The 21,559-nt window shown below is 38.0% G+C and overlaps 3 pseudogenes; all 3 read right to left on the bottom strand.

Annotated features, from left to right (window-relative positions):
* Positions 1-279: 279 nt before the first annotated feature.
* On the bottom strand, positions 280-1,536 carry LOC149186738 (uncharacterized; annotated as a pseudogene).
* A 3,292-nt stretch (positions 1,537-4,828) lies between these two features.
* On the bottom strand, positions 4,829-6,010 carry LOC149186737 (uncharacterized; annotated as a pseudogene).
* Positions 6,011-9,210: 3,200 nt separating this feature from the next.
* Positions 9,211-13,123, bottom strand: LOC149186736 (NDR1/HIN1-like protein 10; annotated as a pseudogene).
* Between the last annotated feature and the right edge of the window lie 8,436 nt (positions 13,124-21,559).

The raw sequence follows: 21,559 nt of genomic DNA, 5'->3' as shown, positions 1-21,559 counted from the left end.
GGCCATAAAAATAACCTTTAAACTAACATTCTGCTGATGGCTTGACATATGGAGAGCTGATCCTCATAGGATCAGGATTGAAATCTCAAATCGCATTCTTTGGCTATGATAGATAGCACAAAATCCTCCATTTGCTATTAAAGATAGAAAGCCTTCCATTATTCCAGCGTGAAAACCGAAATAGGCAAACGATCCTTGACTGCCACTTTGCAACCGCTCTCAAATTTCTGGAGATACGCTCTGCTGCTTTACAAAAATACGGGTCAAAACGCCACATAATCAAATGCGCGCATATCGCAATGACTGCCACCTAAGAAATGACCTCTGTGTCGGTTGGAGTCTGTTTGCCATAGAAATTAGTTGCAACAAAAAAAATGAAAAAAACTTTCTTGGTTTAACTGCCAGGAAAAAGGAAAACGCTATCAACATTACTGAGAGAACTGAGGCTATCCGTAAAGATTTTGTAACATGAGGGCCGCTGTAATCTAGCCACTTTGCAATGTCTGGCAAATAGACCCAATTGACACCACCTTGATGCCATGATTTTAAAAGTTTTCCAGCGATCAGCACAAGGATGACAGCTAAAAACTGACAAGTGCTAAGTTGCTGAGCATGTAATGATCCTGCACGTTCACAATTCAATCTCAAAGTTGTATCTGGACTCTCCATATTGCTGCTATGGCATTGAAAATTAAGATTCTCTCTCAACTTTAGTTGGTCCTGAGACCAGAAAAATTCAAATTTTTCTTCTGATTAAGAATTCCAAACTTGACATGTTCTGTGTATAAGAGTAATGCACAATGTTGATAATAGAAAATACCACGTATACTGCTCTTCCTCCACCAATGAGCTAGATCCCAGACTAAGCACATGAATGCAAATTCCAAAAATAGCTATTATTTTTTCTAGATTTCCAGTATGATTTCGTTCCTCAATCTTAAGGGAAAGGCGTTCTGACATTTCACTTAATGCTTGGCGCACTCTGAATGAAATACCAAGAAGCAAAACCAGAGATCCAAACATTAAAAACCCTCCCAATGCGAGCAAAACTGATGGCTTCTCAGTGTTTCCTCTTGCTAAATATTCCGATGCAGTCTTTAAGAACTCAGTATAGGCCTCCACTGCGAGTTTTGGATCTTTATCATAAATGCACTGATCAAAATCTAGACAGCTTTCTTGCTGTTGCCAAGAATCATGCAGGAAAATAGCTCTTGTAAATAAATAGCATAGTCTTGCATCCATTGGTTCACCGCCCATTTCTCTTTCCAAATATTCATTATGTGTTTCCTTATTGCATAATGATATAATACACTTCGAATTGGGCAAACGTGCTTTTAGTAGTCTCAGCAGTTGCCAAGAATTTAATTGAAGTGCTCGAAGCCTTTGCTCATCAGTGAATGAATGGAAAAGTTGTGGAAGTAGAACACCCACGCTATTTTTTGGTATTGGAACACCCAATAGAAGAGCTAGTGTTGGTGCAATGTCAACAAGGGTATATGAGGCTATGAATATTTGATTCAAGATCTGGACCTGCATTTTGCAATACTAATCGTAAAGCAGTCCCTCTGTAGCGTGCCCGAGTCCTCCTTGCTCATAAGTTTGTGCCTCCGCTCAATATTTGAGAGAAATGATCCACTACTAAGAGGCACATCAACACCACCAGAGCTTCCTGCCGCCAATGAGATTAAACGTTGAAAATTGCTTAGTTGCCTCAGCTAGTTGTGAATAAGAGAGCTGTTGTACAATTGTGCCTGGTACCATTTCACTTTTACTGTTGAATTTGAAAGATTTTTCTTCCCATGCATCCTGTAATAGATCTGAGGCATGAGCTGTCATGAGCATGAAACTCTTCCGTGAAAGATGACCCCTGGCTTATTAGATTAGTAAAACTGTTTGTGCTATTATCAAATGAGACATTTGAAAACGGGATTCTTAGTCTGTCCTTGTAGTGTATAAAGCAAGCCACAGAGACAAGAAGTGCTATGGCTACCAGTATAATGCACAATATAATAATGGATAGAATTAATTTTCCCATGGTACCATTGCCCTGAAAATCTAGATGCATATGGATAACTTGATTCCTATTCTAAGGATTGAGAAAGGTCCAAGAATTGGATCTTGCAAGATGCCTTCTCCACTGCTATTCTTCTGAATCAAGATTGTTTCTGTGGTTTTCATATCAGCATAGTTTGTTGATCCTGAAAATGATAAAATGATAGATATCTAGAATAACATTTACACCATGCCTCGCAATGGGAACCACCTGTGAGGATGAAGGAGCGGAAGGCATTGTTGATTTGATTATTAAATTGCCAGACTTTGATTGCTGATGATGTTTTGAATTGTGTTTGTGCTTTTGCAGAGATAGGAGCTGAGGAAGCTGCTCCCTTTTGAAGAGCTGGAGCATAAATTACATAATCTAAAACAACACATTTAAATGATTTCTTCTTCAAAACAGGGTTTTGAAGAAGAATCAATCTCTGACATGAGACGGAGTCTAACATCGGCTCCACTTGGGATGGCAGCTGCCGCTCCGTGGAGGTGCCAAGAACCGCAGAACTTTGGGAGAGCAGACAGTGCCTCCACCCATTGGGCAATGGAGTCATCATCAACACAACTCTTGACTTAATTCTCAAACTGAAACTGAACTCAAACAATCTTCAAGCAAACTAAAACAAGATGCTGCCCTTATGGCTACTTATTTATTTACAATACCTACTCTAATCTGCTATACAAACAATAGATCAGGTAATACTAAAATGCCAAATTAACCATGTAAGTAGACCTGAAAATGATGTAGCTCGAGAATGCTTCCGCCAGAACACAAATGCAGTTGCTAGCAGCCCTTCATGCACATATTGATCCTGGTCACGGAAAATACAGCCTGATCTATCAATCAAACTGAAAAATGTGTCCATGTATGCCGCAATAGGATCATGGAAGCCGGACTCTGTTGGCTCCCCCAACTCTGCAACACATACTTCCAGCTGCACACTGTCAATGTAAACGACTGTAGGCAATTCTATGATATCTTGTTTCGAATGAGGAAGGATTTCCAAGAACTTTTTAGGGTCTTGGAAATCATATGACTGAATCTGCTCATCGAGACACTGAATCTCCTTTTCGATTCTTTTAGCAATTAACTCACAGGCACCAATTTTAGTTTCAGGAGAGAACTCTGGAGATTTCAAACTTTGAAAGAAGTCACTGAAAAATTCTTCATTAATTTCAATATCCACTAACCTCTCTCTAACTCCGTTTAGAGCTTCACAAAATGCAGGGTTTGCCCAATACCCTATCATTGCATGAATAGATCAGCAAGCGTTGGAACGTCTGGATCGAGTTGGAGTCGCCAGGTGAATGGTTCAGCCTGCATAAGTGTCTGACTGCTGTCCACCATCAACATCAGATCTACACCTTGATTGCATGTACTGGGACAAAACAATCAACGAATTGAATGTTCTCCCCAGTATGGTCGCCACTATGTTAGTGCTTGAGATTTCACCTCAGGCTGAAAAGGTAAACCTCAAGGCAACATCAAACCATTCAGCCCCGTAGCTAGCCCTACGGGGCAGGAGAAGGCTCTCTCCGGTCAATCTCAGTAGATCTTCAATTGATGAGATGACCAAACGGGTATCACTGATATTAGGCTAGTAAACTGATTATAAAGGTTGATTTGGGGTTTTTGGGGTTTTTAATTAAATAACGGGGTTTTTCTGGGCTGCATGGGCAAAATCACAGCTTGAAACGGAGAAATATAATGAACAACACAGGTTGACGACTGAGGCAAGATAGGCAAGGAATTTAGCATCAAATCTAGATTTGAAATGGGATGGCAAGACTGGTGAGGAGCTAAGGAGGGCAAACAATAACTTTGAATCCTCCTTAAACAGAAGAAAACATTGAATTGAACAAACTTAAAAGCGGAGCATGGCAGGCATGAATTCTGACTTTAACACTTCATTTGTTCAATTAGATATGATCATGTAGTGAAATGGAACATAATAGATTACATACGAAACACAAGAAACACCTATGCTAAATTAACATACCACATGAATCTCTGAAGTCAGAGCTATGTAATTTCATTAATCTCTCTGCCAAAAACTGTACATTGAAAGCTCTTTTCTCCAGCACTCTGAAAATCTCCCCTCTAACTTTTTTTTATTCACTCCCTACAAATGAATTTTTTCTTTTAAATATATGAAATAAACACAGCTGGGGGAAAACAAATCGACCCCAAGACCAGGAATTGATTTTATCATTATTAATAAATAAACTAACAGAAAACAATCAGCTCTTCTGAAAATAAAAATGCGCTCCTTCTTCTACTCGAACTGTTGAAAACTGATGAAGCGGTGGCATTACAGGTGTCACTCCCAATTACTGAAAATAAACATAAGCAGTCGAATCTGTATGCCACTTTGCACATTCTGGGTTTCATAACTGCGCCCCAAATCTGGAAATGCGTTGGCCATAAAAACAACCTTTAAACTAACATTCTGCTGATGGCTTGACATATGGAGAGCTGATCCTCATAGGATCAGGATTGAAATCTCAAATCACATTCTTTGGCTATGATAGATAACAAAAAATCCTCCATTTGCTATTAAAGATAGAAAGCCTTCCATTATTCCAGCGTGAAAACCGAAATAGGCAAACGATCCTTGACTGCCACTTTGCAACCGCTCTCAAATTTCTGGAGATACGCTCTGCTGCTTTACAAAAATACGGGTCAAACCGCCACATAATCAAATGCGCGCATATCGCAATGACTGCCACCTAAGAAATGACCTCTGTGTCGGTTGGAGTCTGTTTGCCATAGAAATTAGTTGCAACAAAAAAAAAATGAAAAAAACTTTCTTGGTTTAACTGCCAGGAAAAAGGAAAACGCTATCAACATTACTGAGAGAACTGAGGCTATCCGTAAAGATTTTGTAACATGAGGGCCGCTGTAATCTAGCCACTTTGCAATGTCTGGCAAATAGACCCAGTTGACACCACCTTGATGCCATGATTTTAAAAGTTTTCCAGCGCTCAGCACAAGGATGACAGCTAAAAACCGACAAGTGCTAAGTTACTGAGCATGTAATGATCCTGCACGTTCACAATTCAATCTCAAAGTTGTATCTGGACTCTCCATATTGCTGCTATGGCATTGAAAATTAAGATTCTCTCTCAACTTTAGTTGGTCCTGAGACCAGAAAAATTCAAATTTTTCTTCTGATTAAGAATTCCAAACTTGACATGTTCTGTGTATAAGAGTAATGCACAATGTTGATAATAGAAAATACCACGTATACTGCTCTTCCTCCACCAATGAGCTAGATCCCAAACTAAGCACATGAATGCAAATTCCAAAATAGCTATTATTTTTTCTAGATTTCCAGTATGATTTCGTTCCTCAATCTTAAGGGAAAGGCGTTCTGACATTTCACTTAATGCTTGGCGCACTCTGAATGAAATACCAAGAAGCAAAACCAGAGATCCAAACATTAAAAACCCTCCCAATGCGAGCAAAACGGATGGCTTCTCAGTGTTTCCTCTTGCCAAATATTTCGATGCAGTCTTTAAGAACTCAGTATAGGCCTCCACTGCGAGTTTTGGATCTTTATCATAAATGCACTGATCAAAATCTAGACAGCTTTCTTGCTGTTGCCAAGAATCATGCAGGAAAATAGCTCTTGTAAATAAATAGCATAGTCTTGCATCCATTGGTTCACCGCCCATTTCTCTTTCCAAATATTCATTATGTGTTTCCTTATTGCATAATGATATAATATACTTCGAATTGGGCAAACGTGCTTTTAGTAGTCTTCAGCAGTTGCCAAGAATTTAATTGAAGTGCTCGAAGCCTTTGCTCATCAGTGAATGAATGGAAAAGTTGTGGAAGTAGAACACCCACGCTATTTTTTGGTATTGGAACACCCAATAGAAGAGCTAGTGTTGGTGCAATGTCAACAAGGGTATATGAGGCTATGAATATTTGATTCAAGATCTGGACCTGCATTTTGCAATACTAATCGTAAAGCAGTCCCTCTGTAGCGTGCACGAGTCCTCATAAGTTTGTGCCTCCGCTCAATATTTGAGAGAAATGATCCACTACTAAGAGGCACATCAACACCACCAGAGCTTCCTGCCGCCAATGAGATTAAACGTTGAAAATTGCTTAGTTGCCTCAGCTAGTTGTGAATAAGAGAGCTGTTGTACAATTGTGCCTGGTACCATTTCAATTTTACTGTTGAATTTGAAAGATTTTTCTTCCCATGCATCCTGTAATAGATCTGAGGCATGAGCTGTCATGAGCATGAAACTCTTCCGTGAAAGATGACCCCTGGCTTATTAGATTAGTAAAACTATTTGTGCTATTATCAAATGAGACATTTGAAAACGGGATTCTTAGTCTGTCCTTGTAGTGTATAAAGCAAGCCGCAGAGACAAGAAGTGCTATGGCTACCAGTATAATGCACAATATAATAATGGATAGAATTAATTTTCCCATGGTACCATTGCCCTGAAAATCTAGATGCATATGGATAACTTGATTCCTATTCTAAGGATTGAGAAAGGTCCAAGAATTGGATCCTGCAAGATGCCTTCTCCACTGCTATTCTTCTGAATCAAGATTGTTTCTGTGGTTTTCATATCAGCATAGTTTGTTGATCCTGAAAATGATAAAATGATAGATATCTAGAATGACATTTACACCATGCCTCGCAATGGGAACCACCTGTGAGGATGAAGGAGCGGAAGGCATTGTTGATTTGATTATTAAATTGCCAGACTTTGATTGCTGATGATGTTTTGAATTGTGTTTGTGCTTTTGCAGAGATAGGAGCTGAGGAAGCTGCTCCCTTTTGAAGAGCTGGAGCATAAATTACATAATCTAAAACAACACATTTAAATGATTTCTTCTTCAAAACAGGGTTTTGAAGAAGAATCAATCTCTGACATGAGACGGAGTCTAACACCTTTGACTATGCTTAAGGAGTTGGAAAATTATAACTAAAGTGTGTTGATGTTAATGATTTTCATAATGTCTCCTTGAAGTTATTATTCTGAAATGGTCACATAGTAGTGATAAGATAGTTGTTGCATCTAACATCAAGTGGTAACTCTGGTGCATGTGTGACACTTAGGGGATCATGCTTCTAATTGCTTAAGTAGAGGAATTTCTTCCGATAAGGGTAGTTTAATTAGTTAGTTATGCATGTTGAACCAAGGGTTGGTCAGAACACCTTGATTATTCTTAATTATATTAATGATGCATGGCCAATGCTGGCCATAGTAAATGTAAGATAATACTCCATTAATGACGGTGTGGATTAAGACAATAGACTATGGGAAATTGGAAATGTTTAGATTGTTAACTCAACTATTGTTGACATTTATACATTAATGAATATTTGCATATGCTTTTATACATGACAATATTGTATGCATGAAAATTTTTGGAAATTGAATACTTGTTAACTGATGCATATTTATAACTAATGTTGCTGATGGGATTAAGTAGTGGTAGCTTAATGGCAACAAGAAAACTCGTCACGTAAATTGTTGCAATGTGAATTGCAATCATAAATGAGAAAGAATAATGTTATATGATATGCATGAATTGTGTTATTTGGAAACTCTGAATGCATACAACATGTATGATAGATATGTTTCCCATCAATCTAGATGTTGTGGACCCATGATGAGGGTTAAGTGTAAATGCATGGTGTACATGCATGTTTATTTTGTTAATGATAATGTTCATATGGTTCATTATGTAAATTACTTTGGGGATAGTGATAAAAAAGAAATTTAACATGCCAGACAGTTGCATATAGTTGGGAAAGGCTAGAATGCCTTGGGTTGATGGGAGTTACCTACCCAGAGGGGTTGATGGTACTTGTCTGCCCGGATATGCCTTGGGTTGATGGCAGTTACCTGCCCGGAGGGGTTGATGGTACTTGTCTACCCAGATTTCCTCTCCTTAGAGATAAATGATCTCAGTAAGGGAAAAGAGTTTTCCAAGAGGGTGAAGAGGGTAAAAAGCCTGAGGCAACTCTGTTGATTTGGAGCCTGTTGGAGGAGGCCCAAAATTCCTCATAGACGGGACGTTGTTAGAGGAATAAGCAAGACGCTGCCAAGAGGAATCCTATATTGGACCCTATGTGATCATTGGAATTCTTGAGTTGGTTGGCCAGTGGAATTCCATGATAGATCTGGTAAGGTCTCTATCAAGGAAACTGTCTGGATATGAAAATGACTCGATCTAGTTGTGGAAACTAGTTCCCATGGGTTGGGAATTCTTTAGCCTATTGTGGTTCTCGTAGCTAAAGAAATTAACTAATCAGCTATATGTTATGTTAAAAATGAATTCTATATATAGTTGTGTAAAATATGTTATGCACGTTTAACAGGAAATGAGTTTAGTACTCAATAAGGAGTTATTGGAAATTTTAATTCCTTTATTATATAACTAATCTTGTGAACGTCTTAGTAGGGGCTAAGACAATTTTTACTTGATGCAGTGATTGATTGTTTTGATGATTAGAGAGCTAGGTGCTCTTTTAGTACTTTTAGAAATACTCTATGGATGTCTTTAGTGAGAATTAATACAATGTGCATGTGGAGCAGTGATTTATCATTTTGATAATTAGTGTTAGTTCTCTTTAAGTACTTGTAAAAGTACTGTGATTTAAAAATCATCTAACATTGCACAAATGATTGATAGTTAAAAGTATTTCATTTGACTCAAAATATTGTGACTAATGCGGTTGAATTTGTTAGTCATACATTACAAGTTACTTACCAAGGAGGGTTGAAGGGTTGTTCAATCACTATTAAAATTCTTGCGTGAAAGTACTCATGGTTTCCAAGAGTAATTGGTAAATAATGGTAAGTTCATATAGAGATTTGTCTTTATATATTATGAATTTGAATAAGGGCCAAATGATGGAAATTAGAACTTGCATATTTTGCAGTTATAAATGCTTATGACTATTGATTTTTCTTATGTTATAACATTACTATTTTGTTTATTGTCACTTCTTGGAATGAAATCTTTGATTTTAAAGAGGAAGGATCACTTTTTGTGTGGTTAGATGGTCATACCATGAGTAAAATCTAAAGTTCCAACGAGAGATAAACACCGAGGATGGTGTTCCTGTTAAGGGGTGGAGTATGTAACATCCCTAAGATAACTCATCGTAAAATCGAAAGTTACGAATCAGTTATTAAACTAATTCTTGGTAGTTGTGAAACTGAATGGGAATCCCAGGCAAGAAACAAGGAAAGTCTCCCACGCAATGCGAGGGGGAAGCAAGTCCATACTTCGGGTGAGCATGGCTTAAGCTTGCATGGAGTATCAGAGCTAGCAGTGGACGAAGCCTTTTTGAAATGGCAGCAGAGACTCCTTTACACGTGATGTCTACTCTGACTTTATGAGACTTCCATTTCCCCATCGTCACTCTCACACGAGTCTGTAAATCCAGGTCTAGTTTGACTTTCCCCTTGACTGTGCGGATTTCAGATTCTTGGCATCGGAGGAACTAAGGGCCAGGTTTTGACTCTTACGATAGACTGTGGTGTTCTTGGTCCCATGGAAGAAACCAGGGATGGAGCCGTCTGCCAGATCTACGTCACCTGAGGAAATTTTCACAGAAAAGGGATCGTAATAAAAGCTTACCTTCTTGTTCGGATTCCTTGCATCTACTTGCAGTACGAACTCGTAGTTGAGGTGGGAATCTTTGGTGACATTGAATTTGGGGATCTGCACTGAGCTCACTGCAAAGATGGGCTCGTGAGGCCTGTAGACGATCCAGATAACCAGTGCAATGATCTATATATGGGAGCGCAGAAACATTCGGCTCTTCGAAGGGCAGCCTAGAAACCCATTGGGAAGCATATTAAGGTTCAATTTTATAACTTAGTTCACCAATGAGGATGATATCCGGATTGGAATGGGGCACATAGTGTTGTGGCATGGTTCCTTGTTATTGGAATTCTGCAATCGTGCTATACAGCAAGTTTATCAGCTATTCTAACAGCCACACGTTTAGAACCAACCCTTAACGACATCAACAGTATAGTGGCCAGCAGTCTAAAAAATTAGTTAGTATATATATATTTGCAATATTGAAAGATAAGTAACTTGCTCCCCTTCTAGGAGGAAAAATATATGTTTGTTTTATTTGGGTATCTTATTAAGTATTTCTTACCAAATATAGATAACATATGCATAATAGTATGCAGTAAAAGATTAAATATTTTACATGTTTTCTTGGTGAAGAAAACATGTTAATGCATGCAGTAAAAGATTGAATATTTTATATGTTTTCTTGGTGAAGAAAACATGTTAATGCATGCAGTTAAAGATTGAATATTTTATATGTTTTTAATGGCAGAAGTGTCCTCAGACACGTAATTTTATTAATCAGAAAAAATAATTACATAATTGATTTTGCAAGAGTTTACACCCGAACATCCAAACAATCTTGCAATGAGCTATATATAAGCTCCATGTCCTAACTAACTCTACTTATGGATCACTTATTAAATAACAAGTGTCCATTTACATTAAATGTTATTCAAATCAACTAGCTAACAAATCTCCTAAAATAGCGCCTATGATATGACACATTTGGAAAGTCATATCTAGTTACAACAATATACTAATTCTAAATGATTAAACATTCTAGAATAATAATTATTAATTTAATATCTTAATTAATAATTATTTTATTTTAATTTTATAACCTATGATAAATTGTATTTTTGGATCACCTAACATTCCCCCCTGTGATCCAAAGATACATTACAAAATATACCAAGTTCATCCCTGAACTTAGTAAATTTTATTTTGCCAAGTGGTTTCATGAAAATGTCGGAGATCTGATCTTCGGAAGGACAATAAACTGGATTGAGAACATCTTTGGCAATGAGAGATCTGATATGATGATACTTGGTGTCCACATGCTTTGTCTTTGAATGAAAAACTGGGTTCTTGGCAAGCTTGATGGCTGACTGGCTGTCAATGAATAATGATGTAGCTTCTGCCTGAGAAATGCCCAAGTCTTGCAAAATTCAGCACAACCAAACAATTTCACATGCTTCTTCCCATGCTGAAATGTACTCTGCTTCTGTTGAAGAAGTGGCCACTATAGCTTGTTTCTTACAACTCCAAGATACTGCTGCTGACCCCATGTTCATTAAATAACCTGATGTTGATGCTCGATCATCAATACTCCCAACTAAGTCGGCATCAGAATATCCACCAAGTACAAAATTTTTAGTCTTTGTGTAAAGAAGACCAAAATATTTTGTTCCTTGGATATATCGAAGAACTCTTTTGGCTGCATTCTAGTGGATGTCTCATGGTTCCTGCATAAAACGTGAAAGAATACTGACTACATAAGATAGATCAGGATGAGTATTTTTCAAATAAATCAAGCTGCCAATCAACTGTCTACAAGTTGTACTGTCCACCTCCCCCCCCCCCCCCCCCTTTTCAAATTTTGAAAGTTTCAAGTTTTGCTCCATGGGGGTGAGAATGGGCTTGTAATCCTGCATGCCAAATCACTGAAGAACCTCTGCTGCATACTTACTCTGAGAAATGAAAATATGATGTGGACGTTGGAAGACTTCAACTCCAAGATAGTAGTGAAGTAATCCCAAATCTGTCATCTTAAAACCTGCATGTAATGCCTTTTTCACCTGTGCAATAGGATCATCATGGTTGCCAGTAATGATCAAATCATCTACATACATAACAAGAATTACCAAATATTTTCCCTATTTTTGCACATACAAAGTATCATTAGATTCACTTCGTTGAAAACCAACTTTCTTAAGGTAGTCATCCATCTCTGCATACCAAGCTCGGGGAGCTTGTTTTAATCCATATAAAGCCTTAGTCAATTTGCAGACTTTATGTTCTTGTCCTTCAATTTCAAAACCTGGCAGTTGGGTCATATACACTTCCTCCTGTAAATCTCCGTTGAGAAAAGCACTTTTCACATCCATTTGATGAACTTTCCATCCTTTCTGAGTGGCCAATGCAAGTGTTAATCGGATGGTGTTCCATTTAGCTATAGGAGCAAAAGGTTCCTCATAATCAATGCCTTCCTGCTACGCAAAACCTTTTGCGACAAGTTGTGCTTTATACTTTTCAAGTTCTGCTTGTCGAATCGTGACTAAAGAGAGCAATTTTTTCTTAAAACTTGGTACATACCATACATTGGAAATCATCTTTTCTCCAATGCTATGGAGAAAAGAATCCTATGTTATAATTCTATTCCATAGAATTATAATTCTATTCCATAGCAATTTTTTCTTAAAACTTGGTACATACCATACATTGGAAATCATCTTTTCTCCAATGCCAGGGAGAAAAACATCTTCACCAAATTTCTTCTTCTTCCCAAAAGTTTTATCATGTTGAGTCAACATTTCACAGAGTTCATCAAACTTTAGTTTCTTTAATTTCCCAGTTAATTGTAGAGTCTCCAAAAAATGTGTGTAGGGAGAAGGAAGTCCATCAATTACAATTGTTACCATAAAACTATCATCTATTGCTGGAAAACCATCATTAATGATTTCTTGCCTAATATTCTTAAGTCTTGAGATATATTCAAGAACATCACCTCCTTCAATTAATTTTTGTTGCAACAATTTTAATTGTAGATCAACTTTCTTTGATTCAGGCTGAGTATCAAAGAGGTCTTTAAAAGTTTTCAAAGTAGACCATGTGTCTGTAGCATTTTCTATATGGACATACATTTCATCATTCACAGAAGATTTAATAAGAGCTAAGGCTTTAGCATTCTTGACTTCCCATTTTTCTAGAGTAGCTGCATCTGTGGGTTAATTCGGCTTAACATCTCCATCACATATACCCTGCCATAATTCATTGTAAATGAGAGTGCTTTTGATGAGACGGTGCCATGTTTTGTAAGATTTTGTGCCTTCAAGTTTGTCGGAATCAGAAAACAAATTAATCAACTTAGACATTGTAGTGTTAAGAATTCACACCACAAATCAAGCTTAAAAAAAAAATCAATATGCGCGACACAACAGCAACACACAACGCAAAAAACGAACTATCGGGGCTTGGCCTTGACCCTCGAATAGTCATCAAAACAGGATAAAATTGACTGAGCTTTGCACTTGGCTCTAGTCAATTTCTCAAATTTTTACAAGGAAACTTTCAAAATTTGACTTTTACAATGGTGCTTTTGCACAATCTGGTAAAAAAAAAAGTTACCCCCCTCAAAGTAAAATTACTTTGAGTCACACTGTCACTCCATAAACAAATTTACAAATTTCAATTGCACCTTATTTCTCCATTAAAATACAAAATTTCAAAATATAATTACACCTTATCACTCCATTAAAAAACTCCACTTATCACTTCATTAACATTACAAAATTAAAAAAATATTTCTCATTTCTTCAAGCTTCAATTCAGCTATAAATTGTCAAATAAAAAAAGGCTTTAAGAGGCTGAATTTTTGTTTCAAGCTGTCTGCCACGCTGGCTGCTAGTTAGCTCAGGCTAGCTTCTTGCTGGCTTAGGTTGGCTTCTGCTGGCTTCTTGCTGGTAGGCTGGCGCTGGCTGGCTGGCTCTCACGCTGGCTGGCTGATCATCAAGTTCGGAGGAAGAAAAACAGAGCAAATTACAGTGTGGGCATCATGGCATTGCCGATGAGAATGAAGGGCTATTTTGCACAAAATAAGCAATTCGTTGGGGAAACTATTATAAGAGAATAAAAAGAATTAGAGAAAATAACAAAGCGCTACTGCAATAGTGTTTGCAAGTCTTCTTCAAATGCGTAAACATCAGACGAATACACAAATTATGTCAACTCAGCATGGAACTCCCTCTTCCACATAGCACCAACCATCACTGCACCAAACCCAACGGTGGATGATTGTTTGATTTCAATTCTGCGGATGGCATCTCGACTGATGTCTAGGTCCCTCATTTCTTCTGCTAGATCTGCATTTCAGTCAGGCGGAAACACATTCAGAGCTGCAAGGGGTCACTCTGCATCATCAATAGCCAAACCTCGTTCAGCCTCTAACAAAAATTCGGTGAGCAAATTTTTGAACGCGATGTGCACAGACGATGATCCCATTACACGATGCGGTGGTAGGTGCCACATTTATTTCTCACCTGGCTGTCAACTCTCGTTTTGTTCTTTGCCAATTTTTTTTTTTGTGCCCAAGTATTAAAATTGCTTGCTGCACTTCTACGTTTAGACAGATGCGCTGAAAATTAAGGGGTGAAATGGTCCAGATCAAACTCGACTGTCAAACTCCTCCGTGCACGCAAAGCAATGGGAAAGAATTCCAGTGGATCCTTCCTCTGAGCTACTGCGCTTGACCATGTACATCGCACGCACACAGTTAAACCCTGAAAACACTAAACAACAAAATTTCTTGCAACAACTGCACAGAACCATACATGACTCCTCTGCTCATGTTAAGTTTTTCTTCCAACAAAAAATAGGCAAGAAATATCAATTCTACCATTTGCAATCGAATCAAATTGATAATAATCACTCACAGTGAAAAAGACCGGTGAGAATCTTCAATGTATGTAAAATAGATAGCGCTGGTTCACAATATTCAGCCTGAAGTATCTCTCCCAAAGAAAACAAAGGGACATTTTTGATAATAAAAAACTGATTTTCAGATTTTAAAAAAAATCTAAAATCACTAAAATACTAAAATTTCTTTTCTTTTGAACGTCAAACTGAACAAATTCATACCAATCATTCGCTGAGCAATTTAATGGAGTTTTCCAAAAACTTGGAGAGCTGGAATCTCCTCTTCACATTCACTACAGCATTACTGGAGCTCTGATACCACAATAATGGCAGAAGTGTCCTCAGACACGTAATTTTATTAATTAGAAAAAATAATTACATAATTGGTTTTGCAAGTGTTTACACCCGAACATCCAAATACTATTGCAATGAGCTATTTATAAGCTCCATGTCCTAACTACCTCTAATTATGGATCACTTATTAAATAACAAGTGTCCATTTACATTAAATGCTATTCAAACCAACTAGCTAACAAATCTCCTAAAATAGAGCCTAAGATACGACACATTTGGAGAGTCATATCCAGTTACAACAATATACTAATTCTAAATGATTAAACATTCTAGAATAATAATTATTAATTTAATATCTTAAATTAATAATTATTTTATTTTAATTTTATAACCTATGATAAATTGTATTTTTGGATCACCTAATAGTTTTCTTGGAGAAGAAAACATGTTAATGCATACGGTAAAAGATGATTAATTTATGTGTTTCTTGGTAAAGAAAATATGTTAATGCATGCGGTAAAAGATGATTATTTTATATGTTTTCTTGGTAAAGAAAATATGTTAATGCATGTGGTAAAAGATTGAATATTTTATATGTTTTCTTGGTAAAGAAAGTATTTTAATGAATGCATATAAAAGAAATAGCAGTTAAGTTGGATTTTATTGAGAAGGGATGTATGCTTTATTGCATTGGGATACTAGCTAATCTCTAAGTTTCTTATGAAATGATTATGCATTACATGCATGATAGAAATAGCTAATGATGTGTTTCTAGGTGTGGAGCACTGGAAAGGTATGTTTTTGGCGAACAATTTAGTGACTTTTCAGTAACAATTGTAACCCTTTCTGCATAATGAACTTAAAGAAATAAAGAATTTTAATAGAATGTGTGAGAATTAGTATGGAAAGCTTAATCGCTGATAATTGTTATTTTTCCATGCAGGAAAGGGTGGAAACGAAGGGCTGCCATTCGAAAGGAAAAGACAAAGGAAGGATAACTGCTGTCCCTTTAGAAGGGAACCGAATGCGAACGAGATCGAACAGATCGAAGCAGAACGACCCTGAAAAGAAAGAAGGATTATCAATTCGGCGGAACAGGGGAAGAAAAGTAAAGGATTAACGGCTTGGCGAATCCCTCAGGATCTTTGATCCTAAGGGATCGCTGTTTTGCTTATTTTTGCTACCTAGATACCTCCGCCATTACTTTTATAAAAAGGGACAGCATTGTTAAGAAAAGGGACCTTTTTTTCATATATGTAACTGTGAATTTCAGATTCAACTTTGATCATCGATTCTCACTAAGACTTGTTTTGCTGTACATTTGTTGATGTATTAATACAAAAGACCTGGTGTTCATTTCATCTCTGCGTCTGGAGTAATCTAAGGCAGTGTACCGTTGGAAGCTAAGGGCCCGGCTCCGAAGGACACTTGCTTTTGTATCATTATAATTTGGTTTCTGTGTGGTTTGTTTATCTTTATAGTTTGGTAATCTGACATGTTTTTCATATGCTATTCCATGCTCTGTTACGATTAATTCATTAATGGTTTCTGTCAAGAGATTTATGTAGTGACTCTGCATAGTATGAGTGAATCTTTTCAGAGTTGATTGCATGTTAACAATCTAAGCCAATTGTCTCTATTACAGAGCCTTCATATTGAATATTGCTGTATTGGATTCATTTGAAATCTCAACTATTGGAATCCGGAAGTAATGTTACTCTATTTGGAAGCATAGTCTTACTCGCGTTAATCATCAGATTGCTATATTAAGCGTGTTGTGTATCTATGGTTGATGATTGTTGTTCCATAATTCATTTGTGAATACTATGCCATAAAGTATAAACCATTGAAGTTGCTTTAAGAGAAGAGATTGCTATTTTATTACAGAGTGTGAGTTTGGTTGAATAGAACAAGTTTAGTTTAGACTCGCGAGGTTTAGTTCCATTTATTGCTGTTCTATTTACTGCTGTTCCATTTCAGATTTGCTGTTCCATTTTCTGTTTGCTGTTCCATTTTACTTTCTGCAGTTCCATTTACTTGCATTCGTTGTTTTGGTGTGAGAGAAGGTCTAAGGCTGTAGTGAGCCGCAGCAACCGCTGCCTAGCTCCCAGACCTATGGTCCATGCTCTAATTTCCTTTCCATCAGTTTCTAGAGGGATGGGTTATCGCTTCCGTACCCTTGACTGATAAGCTGCTTTGTGTGATTTTATTCTTTTAGAGCAATTTAGTCATAAGTTTAGCATCCGTTTACTCTTGTATTTTCTAAACACTGTACTACTAAGCATTACTCTGACGAATAGCCTCGGATTGAGTTACTCTTTGCAATAACAAAGCGTTCCCGGATTGACTTATTAATGTGGCATAACTAGAGGTGAAAGAGACCCTTGTTACAGCTCTACATTTTGGCGCCGTTGCCGGGGAAAGAGTATAGCCATTTGTCTTTTACAGAGTAGTGTACGAGTCTACTAGGGGAGAGTTGGATTTTAAAAACGGAAGGTAAGAACTTGCGTACGGAGCATGTAAAAGCCCTGCTCCACCGTCCGCTTTCTTGGCAGAATCGTGGGTTGAATAGAATTTGATAGTTTATAGAGTGCATGACTAAGCAGAAAAAGCCAGAAAAAATTATCAAACCTCCGTTCAAACCCGAAAAAGCCAAACAGCCGGTGACCCTTGGCCGAACAACCTTCATAGACGAAATCTATAAGAAAACTGAATCTCAACCATCAGTAGGGTTCAGAAAAACCAATTCTAAACAACCTACTAGCTCCCTTCAGGCCGCAGGATCACCATCTGTAGCCTTCGCTGAGGTGCATAGTCAGACTGATGAACAGGACTTTCAAGAAATTGAAAATTCTATTCCAGAACGACTGCAGGAAGGGAATCTAAGCAATCTTTGTGAAGGAGAAGGGGAAACAGGAGAAGTTGAGGAGCCAAGATCCCCTCCTAGGATAATTCAGCCATTAAAAAGCCCAGATAAAGGAAGCGCTATAAAAATCATTGTTGAAGGGATCCAATCTCCTCAAGCAATAGGGACCCTCGTTATTCCAGACGAAGGAAGTGCTATTAAAACAATCCCTGTTAAGGCCGTTCCTTCTCCGCCTAAGAATACCCTCTTAGAAATCCTGGAAGGTTACTGGCACATATTTGATCCCATGGCACAGAATCAGCCAAACACTCAAACTTCTACATTGCAATACCCTATAGTGGATTCCACAGCAAATGCTCCTATGAAAGCAATTCCCCTTCAACACATCCCTACATTTCACGGACTTACATCAGAGGACCCTGATGCATTCTTGTTTGAATTTGATGTATTATGCAGGGGATATGATTACACCACTGACCCCCAGAAATTAAAGTTGTTGCCCTCCACTTTGAAAGGAGCAGCTTTAAGATGGTTTATGGGTTTAGGTGGTGGGGTTATTAATAACTGGGAGCAAATGAAAGAATCTTTCCTAAAGAAATATCAAGATTACTGTAGGTCTAGAGAACTGAAAGATGAAATATTTCAGATGACAGCTAGACCAAATGAAATGCTAGAAGAATATGTAGAACGTTTTTAGTATAATTTACAAAGATCTCCATATGCATCATTACCTCTGCCTGATAATGTGTTAAAAACAGCATTGATTAGAGGCATGAAGGAACAATGGATTGAAACATTAAATATTATGGGAAAAGGGGATATTTATCAAGAAAATTTTGCTGACATCATTGATTTATGTATCAGGAGTTCGAGAGGTAGCACAAGGATAAAACCAGCAGAATATGATCAGTTTGTCAGAGATAACAAAATATCAACAGAAGGAGTAACACGTGTAGAACTTGGAAATTTATTAGAAAATTTTAAAACTGATATCCTGGGGACATTGACTACACAACTTGATATTGTGCAGGCTAAACAGAAGCAGATAGAGGCAGAGCAGAATTTGGCAATCTTCTGCCCCCGATGTAGAAGAAAACATAGCCACAAGGAATGTCCACTGGATGCAGTTCAAACATGTGCTATTTGTACAAAAGATCACCTTACTGAAAGTTGCCCCTCACTTCCTGGATTGAAGGCAGTATATAAGGAAGTAGAAGAAGAGCCAGAATCAGAATACTTCGTTAACCAGCATCGCCAATGGCAACCAAGGCAATCAGGTATGTTTTCAGACCCAACTTCTTCTTTTCAGCCTCCACAATATAACGCTCAGCAATATAGTATGTGGCAAAACCAATCTCAACCCCCATTCCCGAATTGGTCATCACAACCATTTCCTTCTCCAAATCCATGGATGAATCAGCCAAGCCAATTTGGTTGGCCGAATTTTCCTTGCGCCCCACCATATTGGCAGAATAACTCATATCCTCCGCAATGGATCCCCCCTACTTCACAAAGTTCACCCTGGCAGACAAATTGGCCAAGATCGACATATCAGCGAACAGGAACTATTCCGCTCCCTCAACCAACTCTGCCAGCTTTGCAACAAAATCCCCAGTCTAATCTGAGACCGCAACTCCCAGCCCAACCCAATCCTAATCCTAATAATAGGCCGGTCCAATCCCTCCAAATTATAGAATCAGCAGAAATCGGACCTGAACTAAGGGAGTGCAATGATCTTCAGTTAAGATCTGGACGTATAATAGAAACCGAGGGAGATAAAACAGTTCACATTGAAGATCAGTTACCAATAGAACAACCGTTACAACAAGAGGGTGCAAATAAGGAGCAGACTCATCATCAAGCAAATACACCCTCTCCTCCCTTCCCAGAACGATTAGTCATACCATGACCCGTACAATATCTAGACTTTGACATTCTGGGAGAGCTACAAAACCTGTACATACGAATCCCTTTCCTCCAAGCCATTCAAGACATCCCTATATATGCAAAAACTATAAAAGAATTGTGCATAAAAAAACCAAGGAGGAATGTAACCATTAACCCAAGAGTCCAAGTAGTCGGTACTTTATCTGACCTGTTATCAGGAACACCCATTAAATATGAAGATCCAGGAAACCCAATCGTAACTGTTCAAATCTATGGTCAGACCCTGACTAATGCTTTAGTTGATTTAGGAGCTGCCATTAATATTTTGACAACTTCTACTTGCCAAAAGCTTGGTATTACATCGGTAGAACCCACTTCTACTCTGTTAGAATTAGCTGACCGATCTGTAGTTCGACCGGAAGGAACTCTATACGATGTCATGGTCTCTATAGATTCTTGGGAATACCCAACTGATTTCCTGGTGATTAATCCAAAAACCCGACTGGATGGACACCCGCTAATTTTAGGTAGACCTTGGCTTGCTACCGCCGATGCTTACATTGGTTGCCGACAGGGGAATATGACCATAACCAGAGGACCAGATATTAAAAATCTAGTTCTATACCCTCCAACACAGCCAAGTCTTACAATGATAAAAACTAACCAGCACCCTGTATCATACCTTACTGACAATATCAGATCACCATTGACTATACAGAAGGCCCTAGACTTTAAAGACCAAACAGAAGATGATGCCATCAATAACTTTTTTAGTCAAACTGAATCTAGACCTCATGCACAATGTTTTATGATAGAAGCTGCATTCGAGAACGAACAAGAAGAAGATCCCTTGAAAGACACACATGACCAAACGATACCTGTGACTTTTGTTGCCAATAGTAAGGTAGTGGAAATTGAACTGGGAAAAACTCTAAACATTAATGCTAACCTTACACCGGACCAAGAAATAAAACTCATCCATCTGTTACGAAAGCATCAAGAAGCATTTGCGTGGGATTACCCTGATATGAAAGGGATTGACCCCCAATTGTGCACCCACCATATTTACATAGAAAAAGATGCGAGACCTGTCCCTCAACCGCTAAGAAGACTTAACCCTCATCTAAAAGATGTTGTCAAAGCATAAATTCAAAAGCTTTTAGATGTTAATTTTATCTATCCTATTTCTGATAGTAAGTGGGTCTCTCCACTTGTGGTTGTACCCAAGAAGAATGGGAAATGGAGAATTTGCGTGGATTATAGAGAGTTAAACAAAGCCACACAAAAAGACCATTTTCCCCTCCCATTCATAGACCAAGTATTGGACACTTTAGCAGGAAAGAAATTCTTTTCTTTCCTGGATGGCTTCAGTGGATACAATCAAATTCAGATTGCCCCTGAAGACCAGGATAAAACTACCTTTACTTGTCCTTGGGGAACGTTCGCCTATAGAGTTCTACCCTTTGGCCTATGTAATGCTCCTGCCACATTCCAAAGGGCCATTCTTAGCATCTTTGCAGATTTAATAAATGATGGACTTGAAGTATACATGGATGATTTTACACCGTATGGAGATGATTTTGATCCAGCTCTGGACACTCTAGAAAAAGTCCTACAGCGTTGCATTGATACCAGGCTTTGTCTAAGTCACGAAAAATGCTATATGATGATGACTGAAGGGCTCATTCTAGGACATTTCATCTCAGCGGCTGGAATTCAGGTAGATCCGGCCAAAATTCAAATTCTTTTGCTTATTCCCACCCCCACTACTCAGACAGAGGTACGCAGCTTTCTTGGATTTTCTGGGTATTACAGACGATTTATAGAACATTATTCACACATTGCTGCACCTTTATATGCATTAACTGGTAATGTTGATTTCATGTGGACAGAAAAATGTGACCGCGCTTTCCAGGATTTAAAGAAGCTTGTATCAACAGCTCCAGTCCTTCGAGGACCAAACTGGAATTTAC

This window comes from Pinus tabuliformis, chromosome 3_1 (genome assembly GCF_031772625.1).
Source record: "Pinus tabuliformis cultivar Carrire ecotype Pingquan chromosome 3_1, CPIR1, whole genome shotgun sequence".
Taxonomy (NCBI): domain Eukaryota; kingdom Viridiplantae; phylum Streptophyta; class Pinopsida; order Pinales; family Pinaceae; genus Pinus; species Pinus tabuliformis.
Note: the sequence above shows the minus strand (reverse complement) of the source record. Positions and strands in the feature narration are given on the sequence as shown.